Genomic DNA, 21,825 nt, shown 5'->3' with positions numbered 1-21,825 from the left:
ATAAACTCTGCACAGTTACGGCCTCCAAGAGGTCCATTCATTTCTGATAATGGAAACCTCATCAGGGACTATCTTTCACATAATACATATAAACCATCTTCACATCAGGTAGCTACTGATAATTTCATACTTTGCCCTTGTTCAAGATACAATAGTCTGAAGCAAATTGGCAAAAGTAATGTTGTGATTTATTTATAAATGAAAAATAAATGTTTGCTAAATAATAAACGATGCCCAATTCTCCTGGATACACTATGAAAAACACTTATTGTCTATAGCATAAATAACAATTTCAAGTGTTCTTCCAAAGGCACTGAACTGAAATAAGCTGCATTCAAAGTCAAAACTGAAATTGTGCAAACCAGATTATGTTTCATGGGTAAAAAAACTGAAAAAAAGCAAAAAACTTGCATCAACTTGAGTTCTTTGGAAACTTGAGTAAAAACAGTTTACTATCCTTTGTAGTCTGCAGACTCATACATTTGTTATTATATAAATGTATTATATAATACATGTTTATTATTTAAGCATCTTTTTAATTTTAAATCATTTAATTAGTTTATGAATCAAATTGGGTTATTTATAAATCCTTTTTTATAAACAGTGCTAAAAAAATATCCAGAGAAAGCAGCACAATCGTGCTTCTGTCCTTTTAAAAGCTGCGTTTCAGGTTCAGAGTCACATTCTCTTCTTCCAGATCAACATTAAAACAATGCAACCGTGGCGCAGACAGCTCGTGCACTTCAAACACCTTCTGAGCCTTTTTGATGTGAAGCACAGGAGTCATCCTAAGGAACACTTCACCTCAGCTGCTGTGACCCTATTATCCATAAAATAAAACATAAACGAGGAGCATCTGAGCTCATTAGTAAACTATGATTAATTTGAATTTTTTGGGTAAAAATAGCATATAGATGTGAGTTATTTGAATTTCTCTGATTTATATTGTATGTAATGTTAATTTGCAACCTATTTTAAACTCAAAGCAAAAAATATTGCCAAATTAAAGAAGTGATGTTTTTAAAAGCCTGTCACCTTGAAATGTCAAATTTTTCCTTCTTTGCACTACGTATTCAAGAACAGTTTTTTACTACACCAAAGCACTTTGCAAAACTTGCCACCGTTATGTGGATTTGAGCTGTGAATGATCCTAGAACTGATTACCTGCCTAATGGGACTGACTTTGATTAAGAACATGAATTATTTACATTATTATCCTTCACAGAATCCATGGGATTATTTAGGTGGAACTGATGCGACTCGCATAACAATCTAAATGGTTTCTGAACTGATTCTAAACCTGATTTTACATGAAATACAACCACACCCAGAGAAACACTCGATATTTACTAGCATTAATAGTGACAATAATTCCCCGGTAGAATAATATTTCCTTTCAGATGGTGGTGACAGTAATTTACCTAAACAAAATCACTAAAAATAAACTAACATTTGTGTTATTTTGACTTTTTGATATTATCCTGTAATAGGAATGCTTGTTCAGGGATCTTGTCAGATGTAATAACTTTCAAAATAAAAACATAAAAATCAGTTTTATTGTTCTATTTTATTTAACCCTTTCATGCATAGCGGTCACTACAGTTACAGCTATTCAAAGGCTGTTTTCTTGTATTTGTGCCAGTGTTGATTGTATACTTGCACATAAACCACTACATTGGACACTGATGTGTCACTCCATACCAAATTCATAAGTCAAAACGTATGTTGTCCACCTGAAGTGGACATGTAAGTCAAAAACTTTTTTTCATGCCTAAAGATGAATGAAAATCTAGATTGAGGTTGTCATAATTCATGCATGAAAGGGTTACGCTCAGCACTAACACCAGAGCAGCATCATAAACTAGTCTTAAAATATCATACAGTTCTTTCCACACTTTTACGGGGGAGTAAGACCAGGTTTTGTAAGTGTTGCTGGGGTTCAAAGAGATCAGCCGTAAGTATTTGACCACACACGAGGGGGGTGGGGGGATCTTTCTTGCTAAGATAAATGAAGGAACCTGGTATCAGCAGGTCATGTGTAATAAGCATTTATGATTAATGTCTTTAAAGAAGAATCACCTAAGGGACTCTTTAAGCTGATTAGGATACCAAGCTGTGATATGATGAATGCTCACTTTTGAGTAAAAATACACACTCGGAGTCCTTTGCATATGGGAGACCTGCTTGCTTGCCTAATTGCCTCAGCCTGCAAAGATGATTCATTTGATCTTTCCGATTGGTTTTTGTAAGTGGAACAAACGGAGAGCCACAAATTTGAAATAAAATTTCAAGCTTTATTATTAATGATGTTTGGCCGCTATTGGTTACTACGAAAACAAGTCTTTATCCTGGTACTGTACCACACTGCATTTACAGTATATATGCTCTTAACTGATTTCTATTTTAATCTGGGATATTTTTACTCTGTGGTATGTATTGGAATTAAATCAAATAAATGTATCAGTCTGACTATACAGTGTGTGTGCTTATTTTTTTATTTGCTTGTGTGTGTGAAGTATGTGCATAAATCCCACAGGCCTGGAGACGAGTCACTGGTACCCTGACAAGCACTGCTTGCAAGTGAAAAATGTGAATGTTTCAGACACCTTTTGAAATGTGTTGGTGTTTGCAGGGGGAAGGCACAACTTTTACTTTGAAGGGTTTGCATGTTGCTTTTTTCTGAAGCTTCACTATCCAATGGTGAGTTGTTGATGAGTGTTTGCAGACATGTCAGTGTCTGCAAACTATTTCCTGCTGACCAAAGCAATTACAGAAATGTTTGTCCTTGCAAGAGATTTCACTGAGCCACTTCCTGCAATGATTTATCAACCAGTTGGCTTTTCTGAGCTCTTTGACTTTGGCCTAACATAAACAAATAAGTCATCTGGGCAATGCTTATAGCAGCTTTTATAATAAGAATAAATAACTTCTCCAATGCAATATTTGATTAAAATATGAAAGGACAATCAAGTAAAGTGTTACAGTGAAGCCATTTTTTTTTGTACCAGCAAAAACAGGAGTTAGTGAAATGTGTGACATGTTTCAGCGCCTCGAAAAAATGCTGCAAAAATTCTTGATGAGTAAACCCAAGTTAAAATTATCCTCTAACATCTTTACTAAGACAAAAAAAGAAAGAAAAATTATACCGGAGCCCAGAAATCTGCCAAGTTGCCAAGAATCACAGATGATGAGGAGCTTAACAACAAAGATCAGAAAATAACTCCCCAGAAAATGATTCTGACCACTTCCAAGAGACAGAAAGGAGAGTGTGAGTAGATGACTGACAAATATAGCGTTTATATTAAGCTCTAGTATTAATATTTTCCATGGATAAGGAAAAGGCTTTTTAAGATGATGATTATCTTCTCCTGAAACTAATTGTGTCTGTAGCTTTCCCAACAGGATTAGCAGAAAACACTTTGCATCTTCACAAATATAGGTGTTTTAAATCGAGAGATGTCTCACAGTCAGGTTAGTCTCGTTTTGTGACAACCCATTTTGAGAGAAATTAATACCCTCTGGTGTGAATTTGCATCACAGGGAAGAACAACAATGTTGCAAAATGCTCGTATTAAATATTCGGATTACAACAGATTTTCTTTGTTTTTAAATCTCTGCTTTTACAAATATACCCGTTAATAAGGAAATCGTATATTTAATCAAAACAAATTGTTGTTCTACCTCAGAGAAAGAAAAAACAAAACCACTCACAAGATTTATAATATGGACCCACCTACACACACACACACACACACACACACACACACACACACACACACACACACACACACACACACACACACACACACACACTGACCTTAAACATGAACATTATGCAGAGTTCACACATACAAACTTTTGTTACTGCCTCTACTGTGAATACAAATGTAGCAAATTTATACCTTTGATCCACATTACTGTAATATCACTTTCACACACCCTCTCTCTCCTCCCGCTTCCATTTCAAATAAGTAAAAGAAAAAAAACCCAGGATGTATTGTTTGTTCATCTATTTCTCAAAATGCCCGGCCTCCTGTTGGTTGTGAGGACTGGGGTTCTTTGACCACCGCCATGACTGCAATTCCTCCCACACAGGGGAGAATGGCATGACATTTACCAGAGCTGCAAGGCGGTAAAACATCTTTTTTAAATGGCAGGGCTGGAATATGCAGGGCTGAAAGGACCCACGCTGGGCCTCACCTGGACTTCTTCACACTAGCTTGCTAAGCTCATTCCGATAGGGCAGTAATTACAGGCACGGAGGCAAAGCTGAACTAATTCAGACAGGGCAGACCAAATGTTGGTATGTTTACTATTGGAGCACCTATTCTGTTCAACTGTAATCAATAAATATGTGATTTTTGTAACGGTTGCACTGATTTACATAACTGTGCAGAACAATCAATCTCTTTATGACTTTATGAAATTATTTCCCAAACATTTCCACATCACTCATGGTGGGTTTTAAGATGGAAGTTGAGGAAATTATGCTTCAGTTTTCAAGTTTTTTGTTTTTTATTTAACTGTGAACATGCCAAACTATACACAAGCCCATAACAGTGGGAAATACTCAGTCGCAATCAGGCCTGCCATTATTTGGGGTCTTACACGCACGGTGAAGTATATTTATTTCCATCGACAGACATTTATCCATGAAAATATTGTTGGTGGAACACCACTGGGAGCAGTAACCTCCAGCTCAGAGGCCATATTTTCTGATTTTAATTGGATGTCTTCACAGCGGCGTTGAGAGAAGTCTCCGCTGCAATACAAAGGGAAAAACTGAGAACACCACTGTCCTTTCATTATTCCTGTAAACACGACAATTGCTCTACAGCGACATGAGAACTTTTGTAAACTCTGACTACCCAAACTGCAATTTGAAGGTAAGGAGGTAAGGTAATGAAGGAATCGGTTTTCCTACTTTGTCTGCTCTCTGAGAAGTCTGCTTGTCTGTCAGTTCACTTTGTTGCTTAAGCAATTTCAAATATCTGAGACAGCAACCAAAAACATCATCTCAGCAGGGTGGCACTGAAGCAGTCATAATCAAAATCACATCACAGCATCGTTGATATGAAAGTTGACCCCCCTGTGAACATGGAAATCAATCTCTTTGACTGGCACTGAGATTTTTTTTCCCCATTACACAAGAACAAAAACAGTGCATTATTTTTCTTTCAATCTCATTTTTTTCTTCTTTTTTCATTAAATGTACTTTCTGAATTGTTTAAATGTATTTGTTTCAGTAAAACCAGCAGTTTTCTGTTCTGTTCTTCTTCATCCTTATACATTATCTGAGTAGCAGACGCCAGTGAGATATAAACTGGAAGGCGAGGTGGCGATGGCAAGCAATCAATTGAAAAAGGAATATTTCGATTGCTTACATTCGTCTTCTTTCAGCAGGTCCGTTTAGGGATGGGCATAGCAGATCATCTGTCTCCATCTCACCTATCCCTACCATCCTCTTCTGTAACACCAAACTCATCCATGAATCTTTTCTGTGGTCTTCCTCTTTTCATCCTGCCTGCTAGCTCCATATTCAACATCCTCACTATTCCTCCTCCAAACTACACTCCACGTTGCTCAACCTGAGCTGTCCCTCTGAAAACTAACCTTATCCATCCAGGTCACTCCAACTGAAAATCTTAGCATCTTCAGCTTTGCGCTCAGCTTTCTTTCTTTTTGTTTGTACCCCCATGTTCCGACTATACATCACAGCAGGCACTCACTACCATCTGGTAAGCCTTTCTTTTCATTCTTGCAGGTTTGTTACATCAGCATTAAAAATATATCCTTAATCTGTTCCTAAGACATAAATGTAGATTTATTATATTCTCCAGCTAGCCTGAACTTCACTTTTCTTCATCGTGCAGTGATGGAGTATAAAGTATTTGTATAGTGCTTTACACATCCAGTCATTCACACACTGGTGATGGCAGCTACGTTGGCAGAGGCGAGGCAGCCGGACACTGGCGCCACCACCACCAGTAGGTAACGGGTGAAGTGTCTTGCCCAAGGACACAACGACTGAGACTGTCCGAGCCGGGGCTCGAACTGGCAACCTTCCGATTACAAGGCAAACTTGCAACTCTTGACCTACGACCGCCCCGTTGTGAAAGCATGTAAAATAAATGTTGTTAAAGAACATTAATATATAAACTATAAAATTGATTATTGATTTGCTACAAGCAACATTTAAGATAATATTGTTTTTCACATTTTTAAAGTTTTGTGAAATTCTTGTTAAACCCACAAAGATATAAAACTGAGCTTTTTTTAAACACCCATCTTTTGAAATAACATCTTATATTCTCCACAATAAATTAGACCCAAGTCTAATCCTGACCCTCTGCTGACAAATACAGTCCTATCAAGTTCATTTTGCTAACTTATGCACTTAATGGATATGCTATAGAGTTTCAGGTTCCTGCCGTTGCGGAAGTTGGAGGCCTTTAAAAGCCACCATGAGCTAGTTATTTAGCACTGATCTCCCTCCTGGCTGTAATGAATCTTACCATGGGGTCTCTCTGAAAAGGAATTCAAATTGTGACAGTTTTAGTAAAAAATAAGGATAAAAAAATCTTGGAATGGATTTGCATCAGTGTGAATTAAAAACACAGAGCGAATAGAAATTAAATGAAACCAAATAATCAGCAAGTACTGAATAATACTGAGGAATAGTGAATGGTGCTCAAAAGCAAATAGTCATCAACAAAGGGACTTTTCTGGCTCTTATTGTCATGACTAAATATATTTACTGAGCTTAGTTGTCACTGAACAGGCAATCACTTTGATACTGCATCAGATCAGTAATGAGTAATCTGTAGGAATACTTGTGTGACTTATGAGCCAAGTGTGAAAGGCAAATACACTCTGTGATACTACAAGTATCACAAGGAAATCCACGCTTCAAATCATTTCTAACTTTGTCCAACTTGGCTGAAGAGAAAAAAAAACACCTTGTATTTTAATTAAAGCTATGTATCATAAAACACTCCATATGGCTATAACCACTATTAAGAGGAAGTGTATACGAGTCCATTTGGATGTTGCATGATATAGTGACACACAGACTCAATTATACTGAGCTGTAAAATTTTTATTCTGCCAGAAAAATCTTTCGGCACGAAGACTGGAACTGCAGCCTAAGATAATCCATAAAAAAACACATGAAATGTTAATAGATTTTAATGATTGATGTAAAGATAATTGGAATGTCAGAAATGAAGAAGTGTAGGGGAACAGAGGTGTTTTGGAGCATAATAGTTGAGCTGGTGGCAGAGGTTCAATCAAGTTTGCCGTTGCAAACTTGATGCAAAAATGACTCTTCTTGAAATTCTGTAATGATGAAAACGTGAAAAATCAAACAGTAGTTGAAGTATTTTCTCTCTTTTTCTTGACCCTGAAGCAGTACATGAAAATGAATAATATCATCCATAATGTAGTTGCAGATAATACTATAGCTCAGTAGTATATGTTGTAAATGCTGTAAGAAATAATGTTATCCTCAGGAATTTGCAGTCAGGTTAAAAAAAATCTGAATTCAAAGAGAAATTATTTTATTTATAATAATAAAATAGTTTAAAAATAATTTATGGGAGAGTAAAAATCTTCTACCTTCCTAACCCCACAGAGGCAGGGCTATTATCACAATTTGTAAAAAATACTATTTCTGTGCAGAAAAATGTGTAATAATGAAATAATAGGTCTAAAAAGTTGAATTTATTCAGTCAAACACAGATGCTGTAAAAAAGAACCATCAGATGCTACGATGACCCTTTAGCGATAAAAAAAACTATACTGGTAACTCAGAAAACCATCCTTCAAAAAAAGCAAAAAAACATAGATGTTTGAGTTAACATATGATAACCGCAGGTCATATCATGTGATCACATTATTTTGATACTAGGAAACGACTCCTATCAGGACAGATATGTCACATCGTGGGGAAAAAACTGATATATTTTTTTATTGATTTGCTCCAAGGGGACAAATAAACCCTGCTAGCAAACTGACCAAAATGCACAACACAGACAGACCCACTGAAAGTGTAACATGTTCGGGATTCTGGTTTGATTTTTTAACTTCATTACACACATATCTTAACAAGCATGCATAAACTGACACCCACTCGATAGCCAGGGGTGAAAGGAAAAACATGAACTCGTCTGCATTTAAATTAGTTTCACTCTCTAGCCATTTGAATGCAATAAAAAGTTCAAGTATAACTAAATTGATAACAATCCCGTGGGATGATAAAAGAGCCCTATGTGGCCAGTACATGTTTGGAAACTGGACAATCTGTCAGGGTCCTGGGACTGGGCGACCCAGGATCCCTGAGCAGTCATGTATTATATTATTATTATTATTATTGCTGTGTATTTTGGTGTTGCTCCCCCTTCCCTGTGCTTGTGTATATGTGTGTGTGGGTGGCTGAGCACTTGTTTATAGGCGGCGTCAGGCCTGGAGGGTGTGGCCCTGCAAGGGGACTGGCCACACCCGAAGCCACACACCTGCTGCTGATCAGGCCTCGTCGGTGGAGCTACTTAAGAGAGTCTTGGAGCTCCCACCGACGCGGGATCATTTCCTTGAGACTCCACGTTAGTCGTCCCATTGAATTGAGTTAATGTGTGTAAGTGTATGCCCGCGGTTATTTGTGTCCTGACGGCTGCGTCTATTGTTTCCCGCAGGAGGAGCGTGGAAGGCACGAAGAGCAGCGAGCACCGGGGGGTGCTGACACGGGAGCGGAGAGCACAGAGACACGAACTATTCACGCAGAGACACGACACGGGAGTCTGGGAGAACACGGGGATTTATTGTTGTTTTTGTTCCACTCTGTAAATAAACACACTGTTTATACATAGAGCACCGCGCCTGGGTCCTCCTTTCCCCACATCCCCACGGTCTGCCAGCCAGACCGTGACACAATCGGGGCTATAAATACATGTTTTAATTTTGTTTTGTGTTTTTATAATGTTATTTTCTATAGACTTATAGCCAATAAATGTTCAAATTCAAAATGATATATAAGAATGCAGAAAATATTTATACTGTTTAAGCTGCATAGCTAGCTACCATCCATTGAAAACATATCAACCATATTGTCCAAATTGTTTCAGTCATTGTTATACAGCTGACATTAGCAAGTTAAATGTGTTTGAGAGATGTTCATTGGCTACCTTTATTATCTGGGCAGGACTCCACAGTGGGTGCTGCTGGTGAGCATGCAGTTTGTTTGTTTTTTGTAGTGGTTATGTGATATATTATATATATTAAATCATGATTTTTTTCAGTCTCACTTTTGTCACAGAACATCAAAGCCTTGGAAATGAACACATTAAGTGAACATTATTATTATTATTATTTTTTAATTTAGAGACAAGTACACACAAGTTGACCTGACTGCTGTAGCCACATTTCTCTCAGAAGGCACAATATAATAATTTTATGCCGTTAATAACAAGCAGGATTGTTCTGCTCTCTTCCTGCCTCTGGTCAGCTGTGTCAGGGTACAAAACAAAACCAGGTCAACTATTTCAATTTACTTTCCAAATTAGAAACAAAATCGTTGTTAACAGCAACACTGATAAAAAAATAATCTGAATTGAATTCCTAATTAATTTCCAAATCCAGAATCAGAACTTAATCATTTGATCCACAACTAAGAAAACACACATCCCAACCTCATACTCATCCCAATCTTTAAACATTCCCATTCTGTTTTGTTGTTGTTGTTGTTTTTTCAATAGGTGATTTCTGTGTTTTCCTCTTTGGTGGACGACGTTCAAGGGCAACACGTGACGTCACAGACACTATAAATCGGCGTCTTGTGAAAAACTATAATTCGAATCTAATTAAATATGTAGCATTACTTCAGTAGTTACTTCAGGAGCTGGTCATATTTGGTGAAACCACACTGTTCCTGAAAAAACTGAGTGAGTGATTTCACTTTAAAAGAGCGAACAGGATTTTTGGTGGTGCGCTGACAAAAACACACCTAACTTTGACCAGGAGACGAGAGTACAAGTCTCGCTTGCACTTGCACTCTCGCTTTTACAAATGACCTATGTATGTTGTCTGGAGGAGGACAGTCGAGGTGAATACTGAGACCGCCCTAAAGAAGTTCCCCTAAAAACTATGAGGATGAACCATAAACGAAGTAGAGGGAATACACAAACATCAGCGGCTTACAACTAAAAAGAAATTACTGTCAGTCACAGAGAAAAACTCCTCCTTAAACATTTTGATATTCTTGCCATGTTACTCTTCTTGTACTGTACAATAGCACTGCAGAGCACAGTGGCAGGCTGCACAGGGGTGTCCTACTTTAATAAATGAGCTCCAACTCTTGCTCCAGAGCATCAGAACTGCAAATTTCCTTATGTAACTGCTCAGTGTTGTGACAAAGTAAATTTGAGGCAGGTTCAAAGTTTGCACTTACGAGGTATAAATGACCTCGCTTTAACACTGGGCGACACCGATGCTGGTGACTTGACTACATCTACCTGTAAGTGGACTTTTTGTGTGAACCTTTGATGTGTAAAGAGCAGCAAACAGATGGTTTGATGCGATGTTGAAGATGTGCTGCCTCCAAGCCTTTTTGGAAACAGCGTGAAGACCTAAAGTGAAATTCAAGCATTCAAAACTGTAACTTTCTGCACTGCCTTTGCAAAAGCTTTGATAGTATGATCAGTGCTGGTTGTTGAGCAGTATTTTCACAACACCAATACTATTAGAGTCATTAGGGGCCCTGCTGCGGTACAATCTTTAGTTTATCCTGAGGGTGACCATTTGGGAATTGCAGGAACACAACTAAGCTGTAAAATTACATTCCATAGATTTGCTTAGATCTCGTCTTGATACAAAGTTGAATTGCTTCGTGAAAGTGTTTTCCACCGACAATAACAATTAGTTTTTACAGTTGAGCTGCTCAGAGATTTGTTGTTATGTTTCCATGACTGTTTAAAAGACTTCACTTGATGTTATGGCTCCATTCTAGAGACATTTTGTTGAGGGACTTTATGGCCCGCTGAGCAAACAATCATTTAAATTCAATTACGACTACGAAATGGCACAGCTGAAAACAGTCCTTTAAAAGGTTTGTTTTCGTGTAGTCTTGACCTATGTTCAGTGACTATATCCAGCACAGTATATACAGTATATTGCACATGACAGTGGATAAACTCTTCAGTGCATGTGCAGTGAATAAAATGGAATCATTAGCACAAAGCTCAGCATAATGAGAAATAAACAATAATGGGATGAACCCACTGTGTCTCTGCCCATCAGAGAATTTCATAATTAGCAATTAGCGGCCATTGTATTATAGTAGGTGCAACTCAAAGCTGGCTTAAGTGTCTACACTCACTTTGCTATCCTGAGGCATTGGAAATAAAATATCCCACTGGATTCAAACTTGATTAATGTCTTTCACGAGAAGGACTGCGATGGCAGATTAGCTATGATTATGAGTGGCTCATTTATTTTCAACATGTCATTATCTTTTACAACACTGACGAAGCAAATGGCCAGAGTGTGTTTACGAGTTTCGCGATCATTAATAGTGCGCCCTTAAAAAAAAAGCAGATGAAATGAATCAGAGGAAGTCCAATAACCCTAAAGCTTGATGTCTTTCCAATCAGAAATATTCAGAGTAAAGAAAGTTTGAAAGAAACATGATTTATTTCACAGAAGATGCATTGTTTTTGTAAACCTGAACACGCCGCTATTTCTCTGCAGTTTCTTCCGCTCTCATCGTGCTCCTGATCCGACAACATTATTAAACATCTCGTATCTTGTACTCCTTAATTCTTATGTTTTCACATTATCTTCAAAAACTTAATTAAGAAAACAAAAATGTTTAACAGCGTTTTTTCCTGTATTACTAGGTGTCTCGTCAGCCCACCGTTCTGGTAAATGTTGATGAGCCTGTTGAGCAAATGTGAATAATTGATAACTGTTTTCCAGTGGCCTGATTGTCACAAAAAACCAAGACAAATAGAGCGAAATAGAATCATAAAATATTCACCAAAGTGTTGGCTTGAAAATGATTAATTCCACAGTCATTTTTACAAGGATGCAGGTGTCCTCGCCCAGACAGGGAGACTTGACCACAGACAGCAAATACTAAAACCACTGAAGAAGCGTGTGATGTTCTAGCTTTGCCCTCTTCAAACTTTTCTACAGACGAAGAATGTCGACCAGATACCATCAAGTGCATTCGGGCCTCTTAAAGTGCAACAGGTAATAGCAGTCAAGAAGCCTTCAGGTTAAGGTTCAAAGAGAGTTATCTCCAGCAAACGTGAACCCTCACTCTCGCTCTGACATTTCGTCTAGTCTCTGCTGCAACACATTTTTGCGCTGATTGTACTTTGGTGTAGTCACAAACACTCCAGCAGCTCTTCTAGTGAACATCTTCACACCCACAATTGTTGCATCACAAACAATGAGCGTTCAGTTCCAATGCATGCTCCAAGCTGAACGAGACACATCGGAGCATCTTCTTTCAAATATGATAAACTGCATTATTATTATTATTATTACTACAAGACGTTCAATAATGTTACAGTTCTAAATAAATAAATCAAGAAAATCTTCCCATTCAGTGGATTTTGGCAGATCTGGTACCCCACCCCCATCCCCGCTCCTCCTCCCATTTGTGATAGAGATGGTTTGGAAATAAAAGATGAATTAAAGCTTACTCTTTATATCACGATGACATGGTGCCATCTACTGTTAATAAAGAGATGATATTGCTCGAGGTTCATATGCCTTTGAAAAATATCAGGAAAGTGGAACCGTGATTCCAAATTACATATTTACCCAGTTTTCCTTCCTAGAGCCCTTTTTATTTGATGTGTGTGTGTGTGTGTGTGTGTGTGTGTGTGTGTGTGTGTGTGTGTGTGTGTGTGTGTGTTGTTGATGTATGGGAGTTTTTCTTTTCAAACTGTGGACTCACACAAATCTCAGTGTCTGTAAACAGATGTAAAAATGACACGAAGCCATTTTCAGTACAACATGTTTTCACAAACAGAAATATGGTTTCACGTTGTAATTGTGTGATCATGAACTTGACTGATCTCTTTCTATGTTACAGTTCTGTGAGAACGGTGGACAGTACTTCCGGCAATGCTCGGCGTCGCCACAGTCGACTCACAGCCCACCACAGGGCTTCTATATGAGCACAATTTGTACAGACGATCTTTCTGTAGAATTTTAACATTGTACCTCCTTCAAGTAGCGTGCGCTGCTGCCACAGACAAGTTGGATTGTGGGAGTAAGGTATTCATTAGCATATCAGTGACACAGATTAACATATATTAACATACATTATGGCTGAATTAATCATGGCATGTAGTAGAACTTGGAGCGGCATCTGAAAACAGTGTGCTCTGAAGTCGATTCAAGGAAGAAAGCTCGCTGTTCTTGCATAGTAATCTCAGGCAGCTCAAATAAGCCCATAGAACATGTGATACCCTGTGATATCTTGGCTCTTTCATAAAGCTTGTTCATTGGTTTTTTTCATATCCAGTCTCTTGTTTTGGCTGATCTACTCATTAATGAGGGATTTGGGTTGTAATATAGTTTTACGTTTTTAAAATGCATTCATATAGATATATTTTGGCTTTTAAGGTAAAATTGCTTTGTGGTCACAAACGATAGCGTGCCTTGGTTAGTATAAAGCTTGTGAACAATGAGATTTTTCACATATTATTACAATTGTAAATTGGGATACTCCACAGAATTTGATACTGGAACTCCATATAAACGGGCTGACTGTTATATTTTTGTGGTTTAAGATACTAAGTCTTTGCTTTCAGTTGCAAAAAGTTGAAGTCCCAATCAAAAGAACCAAAAAATGGGATTATGGGTCAAAAATTGCAGAACTAAAAGATTTAAAATGAAATTCTTCATGAACATAAAAGGTAAAAAAAACCCTTAAATGTCACATCCTGTCCCTTAAGGGCAGAAAAGTTATAAACACTTTAATCAAGACATGCTTGATAAGAATAACACATCAATCTTCCACAAGTCTTCCTGCAGCCACAAATCCAAACTCCTCGTAGCTAAGGAGGAGCAAAGCCACAAAATGAATTGATAAATAAATCGAGCCTTAAAAGTGGGGTGGGGTGGGGGGGATTAAACTAACACATCAAATGTCACCGATTCATTTATCAGCATTTTGGTCATGGCTACTTTTGTGGTGCGCTATCTCAGTGAAACACACAGCTGGGGTCCTATCTAGGTATGAACACAGATTCTGCCTTGGGCCCAGGTAGCACATTTAGTTTCTGCTCGTGGAGATGAACACTAAGCAGATAATGCTATTCCTTCCAATACTTATCATTAACTTTTGACTGCCAGGCATATTGTTATAGGCCTGATTGAAGCGAGGCCATATCACTGGTAGTATGACTCCGGTCCGGAGCGCCTGTTCCACTCAGTTAGGAGTAAAGCAAATAGTTTCCTTTTAAACACTACTTAAACAGCTCTCAGAGTGCTCTTAAAATCGTAATGAAAGCGTCATGCACGAATCTGGAATGCAAGCGCCCGAGTGGCCAGTATCACTTGAAAAGGGCCATTTAAAAGGCAAGCCGGAGCACATGATGGACAGCTCCTTCTCTGTGTTGCCAGGTGAAAAGGGGCTGACAACTTGAATTATATGGTTATTACACCAGTCCAGTCTGCCTCTATGGACCTGCTGACACCACCACAATAAACACGACCCATCACCCACCAAGCTTTTTGCCGGGCAAAGAGTAGATATAATGAAAAGCAACTCTTTTTTATATATATATATTCTACTGTGAATATCTACTGCAGGTAAAGCATGAACTTGGGCCTTTTCTTTCCCTGACATCCCCCAGCAGCAATTCAGCCTAACAAGGCACAGCAGCACAGTAGGAGCGGCACAGTGTTTTAGCTTAAGTAATGTCAAGTTAAATTCTGTAAAAAATCAGGCAAAAGAGATGTGTCTATTTTCATTCCTCCGTTTGCAATCAAGACATAGTGATACGCATGCTTATTGCTGGCATGATTTACAGTCGTTTGCACTGATATGACACTGTTGGGGAAACTGAACGATTCAGCCAAATAAACTTACTTACAGGCAAAACAAACAGACAACCTCTCCTTGTGCCTTTACCTAATTATTCCTTCTTCTAAAGTCCTAATGAACTCCATGTGATAGATGTTTATGGCTGCTGCAGATAGTTTATTTGGATTTTTTGTGTGCTTGAATGCTCGTCAATGAAATTCAACGTGAGAAAAGGAAAAACTTCTAAGTAAACCACTGAAGATATCGGCATGAGAGGACAATGTCCCTCTAATCCTTCTAGTACTTCCTGAATAATTCATGAACTGTCCAAGTGTAACTGCAGTTTTAGAAATCATTACTTTATAGTAATTGATGACCTAAAGGGCCTTGTCTCACACTATTAGCCAGGTGAATTAAAACACCCTTGCTACCTTACATACTCCAGCATTTAGGACCACATTTTGTGTACCACAAAGAAAAAATTGTGTGCATAAAGGCAGATATGCATGTAACCACAGCCAATTTCACTCCTACATTAACACAATACAATGTGCTAAGTTGACAATTACTTGTAGAAAATGCGGTTTCTTCCTTTTCTTTTTTCCTTTTTTGATGCGAAAGTTGGCGCTCGTTTACAAAGCAGGAGTAGGGATGGGTATCGTTTAGGTTTTATCCGATACCGGTGCCAAATCGGTACTTTTAAAACGGTGCCGGTGCTTAAACGGTGCTCAAACCGGTGCTTAAAGAATGGAGAACACAAACTTTGTCCAAAAACCTCTCATGTTCAGCTGTTTTTTGTAAAAAGATAACAATGTTAGCCTTTTCTGCAGCTATGGGGCATATATGGTATCACTCTTGGCTGGAAGCAGTGCTTAAACAATGGAAAAAAACACAAACTTTGTCCAAAAACCTCTCATGTTCAGCTGTTTCCCACTTTTTCTTTGGTCATTTTAGCCTTTTTGTCCAGGGTGAAGGGAGCATCTGCCATCAAACAAGAAGACAGCCGCATGTAGCTATGATGATGTTTGTTAGTTCACCTTACCTGCATTAATGTAATGACGTGGTTAGCCTACTCAACGTAATTTACACTCGAACAACATTAAGCGACTCACGCAGAGAAGAACAGCTGCTGCTGCATCATCATCCTCATCATTTCTGCTACACTGGCAGGGCTAGGGGCCAGGACTCTCCTCTTCGGGTTTTTGGGGGATGTTGCTCCGGGTCCGATAACTGGCAACCCACCCAACGTGCACAGTGTGAGGTCTCGCAGCAAGCTATCAAATACGGCGCATTTCTCGGCTTTTAAAAAAAACGCTATGCGTCGCCAGGTGTTTCATCAGATTTGAGGTGTTACCTCCTTTGACAGTATCACAGTATCAGCTTAAAGCACTTGTTGCTGCTGAGTTTGCATCTTTTGCTGTGAAGTACAGCCAGACTTTTGACCGCTTCGCCTTGGACATTTTTAATCTGTAGCTCTGCTCTAACAGAACGTACGTACCTGGCCCCGCCTACTATCCTGGGAAACGTAAAATGATTGGCTAGAAGTGTATCACAGCTCAGGAAAAAAAAGCACCGAAATAAAGCACCGAAATGTGCGCTGCTTTTCGGTCTGGTTACTACCGTTTATGTCAGAACCGGTGCCATCATGGCACCGGACACCGGTACCCATCCCTAAGCAGGAGTTGCAGCTATGGTAACTGCACGAGTGGACCCAAGATATGTTCTCCCCTGCCGATGCAAATACAGACATTTTGGCACAGAACTCCTTGCATTATTCAGGTCTATCTATAGAGGAGATTAAATGCATAAAGAAGTGCACTGCTGTTTCAAATGTGGAAACCTCGAAACATACTGAGGGTGGGGGTGGGGGGATTTCCTGTTTCTTCCTTCCTTCTTAAGGACTCGTCATTCAGTGAGCTGCGCATGCTCCTCCTCAGATAGGTTTATTACTCGAGGCAACACATGGGATTAATAATGCATGTTTTTTGACACGATAAAACAAGAAGGTGCAGAATCAGAGAGCCGTCTATAAATTTAAGATGTACTTTTTACATTGATTCTCTCATACTAGACTAAATCACTACAATGGGGACATCTGGAGGAATGGTAATTAGACATTATGTGAACTGTTGTACATGTTTTATCGCGGTGATCTCAGAAAGTGTAGGTTTTACTTTCACTGCTGATATTCTGAATGGATTGCTTGCTTTTCTCAGATAATGCACGCACCTCAACACTCAGCAGATCGTTTCTTAAGATATTGTAAAGTATGCTTTTTGGTGTAGCTCTGTGTTTTGAGTAACTCCTCTTCCTTAGGGGAAGGATTTATACACAGCACAATGCCAGAACCAGGCAAAGGACTGACAGCCTTAGAAATGGGAATGTCAGATAACTGGCTGAGGTTTTTATGCCAGTTTTCTGGTTGCATTGAGTTCTGTTGTTTTGGCCGGGGAATACTGAGGCCGTAGAGAGATTCAATACAGACATTTTGTTGATCATAGATGGTCGGGTTGACATTTTGACACTACTTGTACAAGTTTTGTCTATTTCTATCACTGTCTTGTCAGCTGAAATGAGAAATATACTGAAATATGAGGTGATCCGTTAACGGTTGGGTAACCATGAGTGAAGGTCTGTCAATTAGTCGTCAGACTACGGAGTGTCATTAAATAGTCAATGTACTAAAAACTGAAAGATCTATATGATTGATTTCTGCATGCTATGCAATTAGAACTGGCATTAAGTGTGTTTTAGGGTAAAGTGTTTCTGATAAGTAGGTGACATTAAAGACATGAGATAAAGTCAGATTTTTGAGAATTCTTTTGACATGAAATCAAACTAAAAATAAACACAAATACCCAAAATGACTGGTGTCAGAATAATGTTCCCACATTACTCTGTGGTCTCCTGGAGAATGAGACTAAGCATCCCCACATAATTTGACTTCATGTCTGCAATTTATGAAGCAAAGGATGGGAGGAAGGCGCACTGACTGAAATTAGATGCCATGCTACAAAAACGGGGCCAGCATAGGTTGCCAATGAAATCACTGTATTCACCTTACATCATTTGACAGCAACAAAATGGCGACAAAGTATCTCTTCAGCTCCTAGAGGTCACAGAGGATGGATGCACCACTAATCTCTGACACTCGCGCTGGGACGGTGGGGGAAATCGACACAAACTGGGGCTTTAGATAACTTCGCTATCCACCAGTGACCTCAAATGCGAAGGCATCTCTGAGCCCGCTGTGCTCTGTCAACCAAATCCTTCTTACTGCTTGGTGAGTTCAGACAGGGAGACGTTGCCTGCCCCACAAGGATAAATCCCAACCAAGAACGGGCTATATATTAATCTGATATTGTCTTTTTATTGTTTGGGGAATAATGCTGTGGAAAGCGATGACTGATCGGAGGGCTTGAGAGACTTTTTTATTGTCAAACTTGTATTTAGAGATGTGTGAATGTTTCTCCAGGGGGTTCAATCACACAAAGCCAAAGAACAAAAGCATCATCTTCCTCAAGTCTTTCCGACTTTAAGAATAAGACCTAAAAACGCGCTAAACCTGTTTGCTGTTTGCACACATTGTAAACTTCTTCACTTTCTTTTTGGAGCAACATATGACACCGCTTGAACAGCTTTGTGGTAAACATGCAGATTTGTCACCAGCTCATTGAGTATAGTTCACGTCAAATTGAGCCCACAAATGCCTCCAGTAAAGACTCTGGCAGAGGGATAAATAGTGCGCTGAATGTATCTGCCACTGCACCCCAAGAGGGAATATTATCAGGAAGGTTTGTGGTTTCATTGATTTCAAGACTGCAATCATCCCCATCTCATGTAGTGGGCTGAGAGAGGATAAGTGAGTCTGCAGTCAGTGGAACAGCTCCGTTTGACAGTAGGACACGTTTGAGATGACTTCAGCGATAGCAGTCCACTAAGGAAGTTTCAAGAATTATTTCCTGTAACCAAAGAGTGCCAAAAAAATCCCACTTTTGTTGTAACAACTGATCACATGAAATAAAATCTGTCCCCTCTTTAGTTTATTGAATTTCCTTCCTCGTGTATTTTTATGAATTGATGGTTTTATTCAGGTTTCAAAAATCCAAGTTTTTGATAATTAGAAAACAGAGTGCATTCAGAGGACGGCCCCGGTACAATACTCTACAATAACACAAATGCAAAACAATCAAAGCACTTCTAATGGCCCTGACTAGATGTTATCTCGCCCAACTTTGTATTGCTGCTTTCAGAAATAAAGTTCAAACCATTAAGCAATTTGCAGCGAGGGGCAGAGCACAGAGAAATAAATTGAATTCACACTTGCTGTGCTTTAAAGTTCTCCTGACAGATGGAGAAGAATTATGCTTGCACCGTTTTACTGAAAGAATAGGTTCAGCGAAAACGAAAGCTCTGCCATATTTGGTTTTCAAAAAGGCTTAATGGATGATGATGTTAACTTCAACGCCCTTTCCTCCTTTTAACCTGCCACGACAGCACGGAGATTTCAACTAGATATGCGAAAACTAAAATAAAAGAAGGGGGAAAAATCGATTGTCCTTCTTCATCTTTCATTCATCATGCGTGTATTTAGGTTTTAGGTCAAATCTAATATTGAAAGTAAGCCACAGAAGCCCTCAATTTCTTGTTGCCTTGATACCTTTATGATTATAGCGAGTTTATAAATAGGCTGCGTGTCATCCACCGTGAAAATAAACATGATGAATTAATCAGTTGTGCTTTAATGGATATGTATGGAATTGATTCAGACGCTTGCTATGTCTGTGAGCTACGCTGGGCCAGGATTCAATCTAAAACCCTCTGCTGGTAGGATCTTTAGACGTCTCCTCTGGCATTGTTCACATCCATTCTTACCGTTTCTCACTGGCACAAAGAGAAAAGGCTCGAGAGTTTTGTTTTATACAGAAGCTACATTTTTAAATCCAAGTGAAAAAAAAAAGAAAGTTACAAAACCTTGGATTGGTGAGCAGTGGAACGTTTAATTTACTGATCTAAAATTTTAAAGATATATATTTCCTTTGGGACTCCAACTAAGGTGCTCTACAACTTTATTTTTCTTTTCATCAATATTAAACCTCATCCTCTGATGCCAAACTAAATGGTGATAAATAATGCATTTGAATTAAAATGCAATGTAACACAATGTTTCATGTAACACAAAATTAGGATTGTTTTAATCACAACATTTTTTAAATGTAATCGGTTAAAAAAAGAACAAGCTGTACAGTTTACCTCTGGAAATTGGATTTCTCAAATGTATTCTTTTAAATGTTTGATTGTCTTGACTATCCTCATGGAACAACATAAAAACAGGAGATACATGCTAGCTTTTCCAAAATGGCCTTTCCTTAACCAAAATCACATGCATGTGCAAATCCACTTTTAACCACTATAACACACACAAAAGCTTTCTACATCCCAGACAAAAGACCCTGCAAGCAACTTTTCACAGCTAATGAACTTGCGTAACTAACAGTACTGCAGTGACAATATCGCCAGTCAACACAAACAATCAATCGGCTCTGCAGCAATAACACCGAAAGGAAGTGCCTCCAATTTATCTTTATTAAATCAATAGGGATTTGATAGCCTTACCTGCAGTGGTGCGCTTTGCCAAGTGTTGGAGCTGTAAGTGTCTAGAGCATTGGGACAGGGGGAGATCTCTGATTCACTTGTTGTTTGTCGGGTATGGGGTAGTTTGCTGTGTGGCTGGAAGCGACACTCCTAAGGGCCCATTGTGAATAGAGGTCAGGATAATAGACACAGTCACACAACAAAGACTGATAATCCTGTCTCGCCCCACAGCTCCCATGTTGCAATCAGACATTTTAAGGGCAGTTAAGTTGCAGCGAGGGGCGGCTGAATGAACTGCGGTTAGGAAAGACTCCCAAGCTCCCATTATGGACTGTAACTGGTGTCAATTCGCAGCAATTAGACCACTCAGATGTGTCAGTAGACAGGCCTCAAATTAATAAATAAATAACGTCAACCACAAGTGCTCGCTGATATAGCCTTTTGAGTCATTTGAGTCTCCCAATGGTCTGTTTCAAAGCAGAACACTTAGTCCTTCAAAAAGTGACGAGGTGTACCTCCTCTTTCCTGAATGACCTTTGAGTGAAAATAGTCCTGACCGAGCAGGCTGCTTAAATCTGCTTCCTCTGCTCATTAGAAACATCTGTTTAAAAAGGACCAAACTCTTTGTGGCGGTTCACTGACGGCCCAAACTGCTGACATCAACTAAAAAATAAATAAATATAAATAATTAAGAGCTTACTACATGTTATATTTGTGCAGCACATCAGTTAAATCTGATAAAAGCAGTAGCTATAACCCGAAGAACCCGATCCATTGGGGGAGATAATCAATGAAGACACAGAATATATATTTTTATATCCTCCCTAATAATAAAAGTGGGTTATGACACGGACCAAGGTTGTTGCCTTAGGCCTTAGGAAACAACAGCAGCTAAAGACTAGCCTCGGGCTCACCGCTGTATATCCTCTATAAAACAATTTTTTGAGGATCATCACGGTCTGGGGGCACAACCTTTTAGTTAGCCCTGTGTATTTGTGTCACTACTCATTTTTTCTGAAATTAACACACTGTAGGAAAGTAAATAGCAGTCGACTTACCCTAGCACAAATCAATGCAAAGTAATTCTGAAGATAATAATAATAATAATCAGGTCTCACAGTTAACTTTGCGGGTGTTTCAGTCCAACATTATTTGACAAAACCCCACAAAATACTGTTTTATTTTAAAGTCTC

At 38.8% G+C, this 21,825-nt stretch overlaps 1 long non-coding RNA gene across 1 annotated transcript in view; it reads right to left on the bottom strand.

The window, feature by feature from the left end:
- LOC101470939 (uncharacterized) overlaps positions 1-20,741 on the bottom strand; it is a 63,621-nt gene extending 42,880 nt beyond the window's left edge. Inside the window, exon 1 of the long non-coding RNA XR_191443.2 lies at positions 20,654-20,741. This is a non-coding gene — a long non-coding RNA (uncharacterized LOC101470939). The remainder of the gene's footprint in view (positions 1-20,653) is intronic.
- Between the last annotated feature and the right edge of the window lie 1,084 nt (positions 20,742-21,825).

This window comes from Maylandia zebra, linkage group LG15, assembly GCF_041146795.1.
Source record: "Maylandia zebra isolate NMK-2024a linkage group LG15, Mzebra_GT3a, whole genome shotgun sequence".
Taxonomy (NCBI): Eukaryota; Metazoa; Chordata; class Actinopteri; order Cichliformes; family Cichlidae; genus Maylandia; species Maylandia zebra.
The sequence above is the reverse complement of the archived record's forward strand: the minus strand, read 5'-3'. Positions and strand labels throughout refer to the sequence as shown.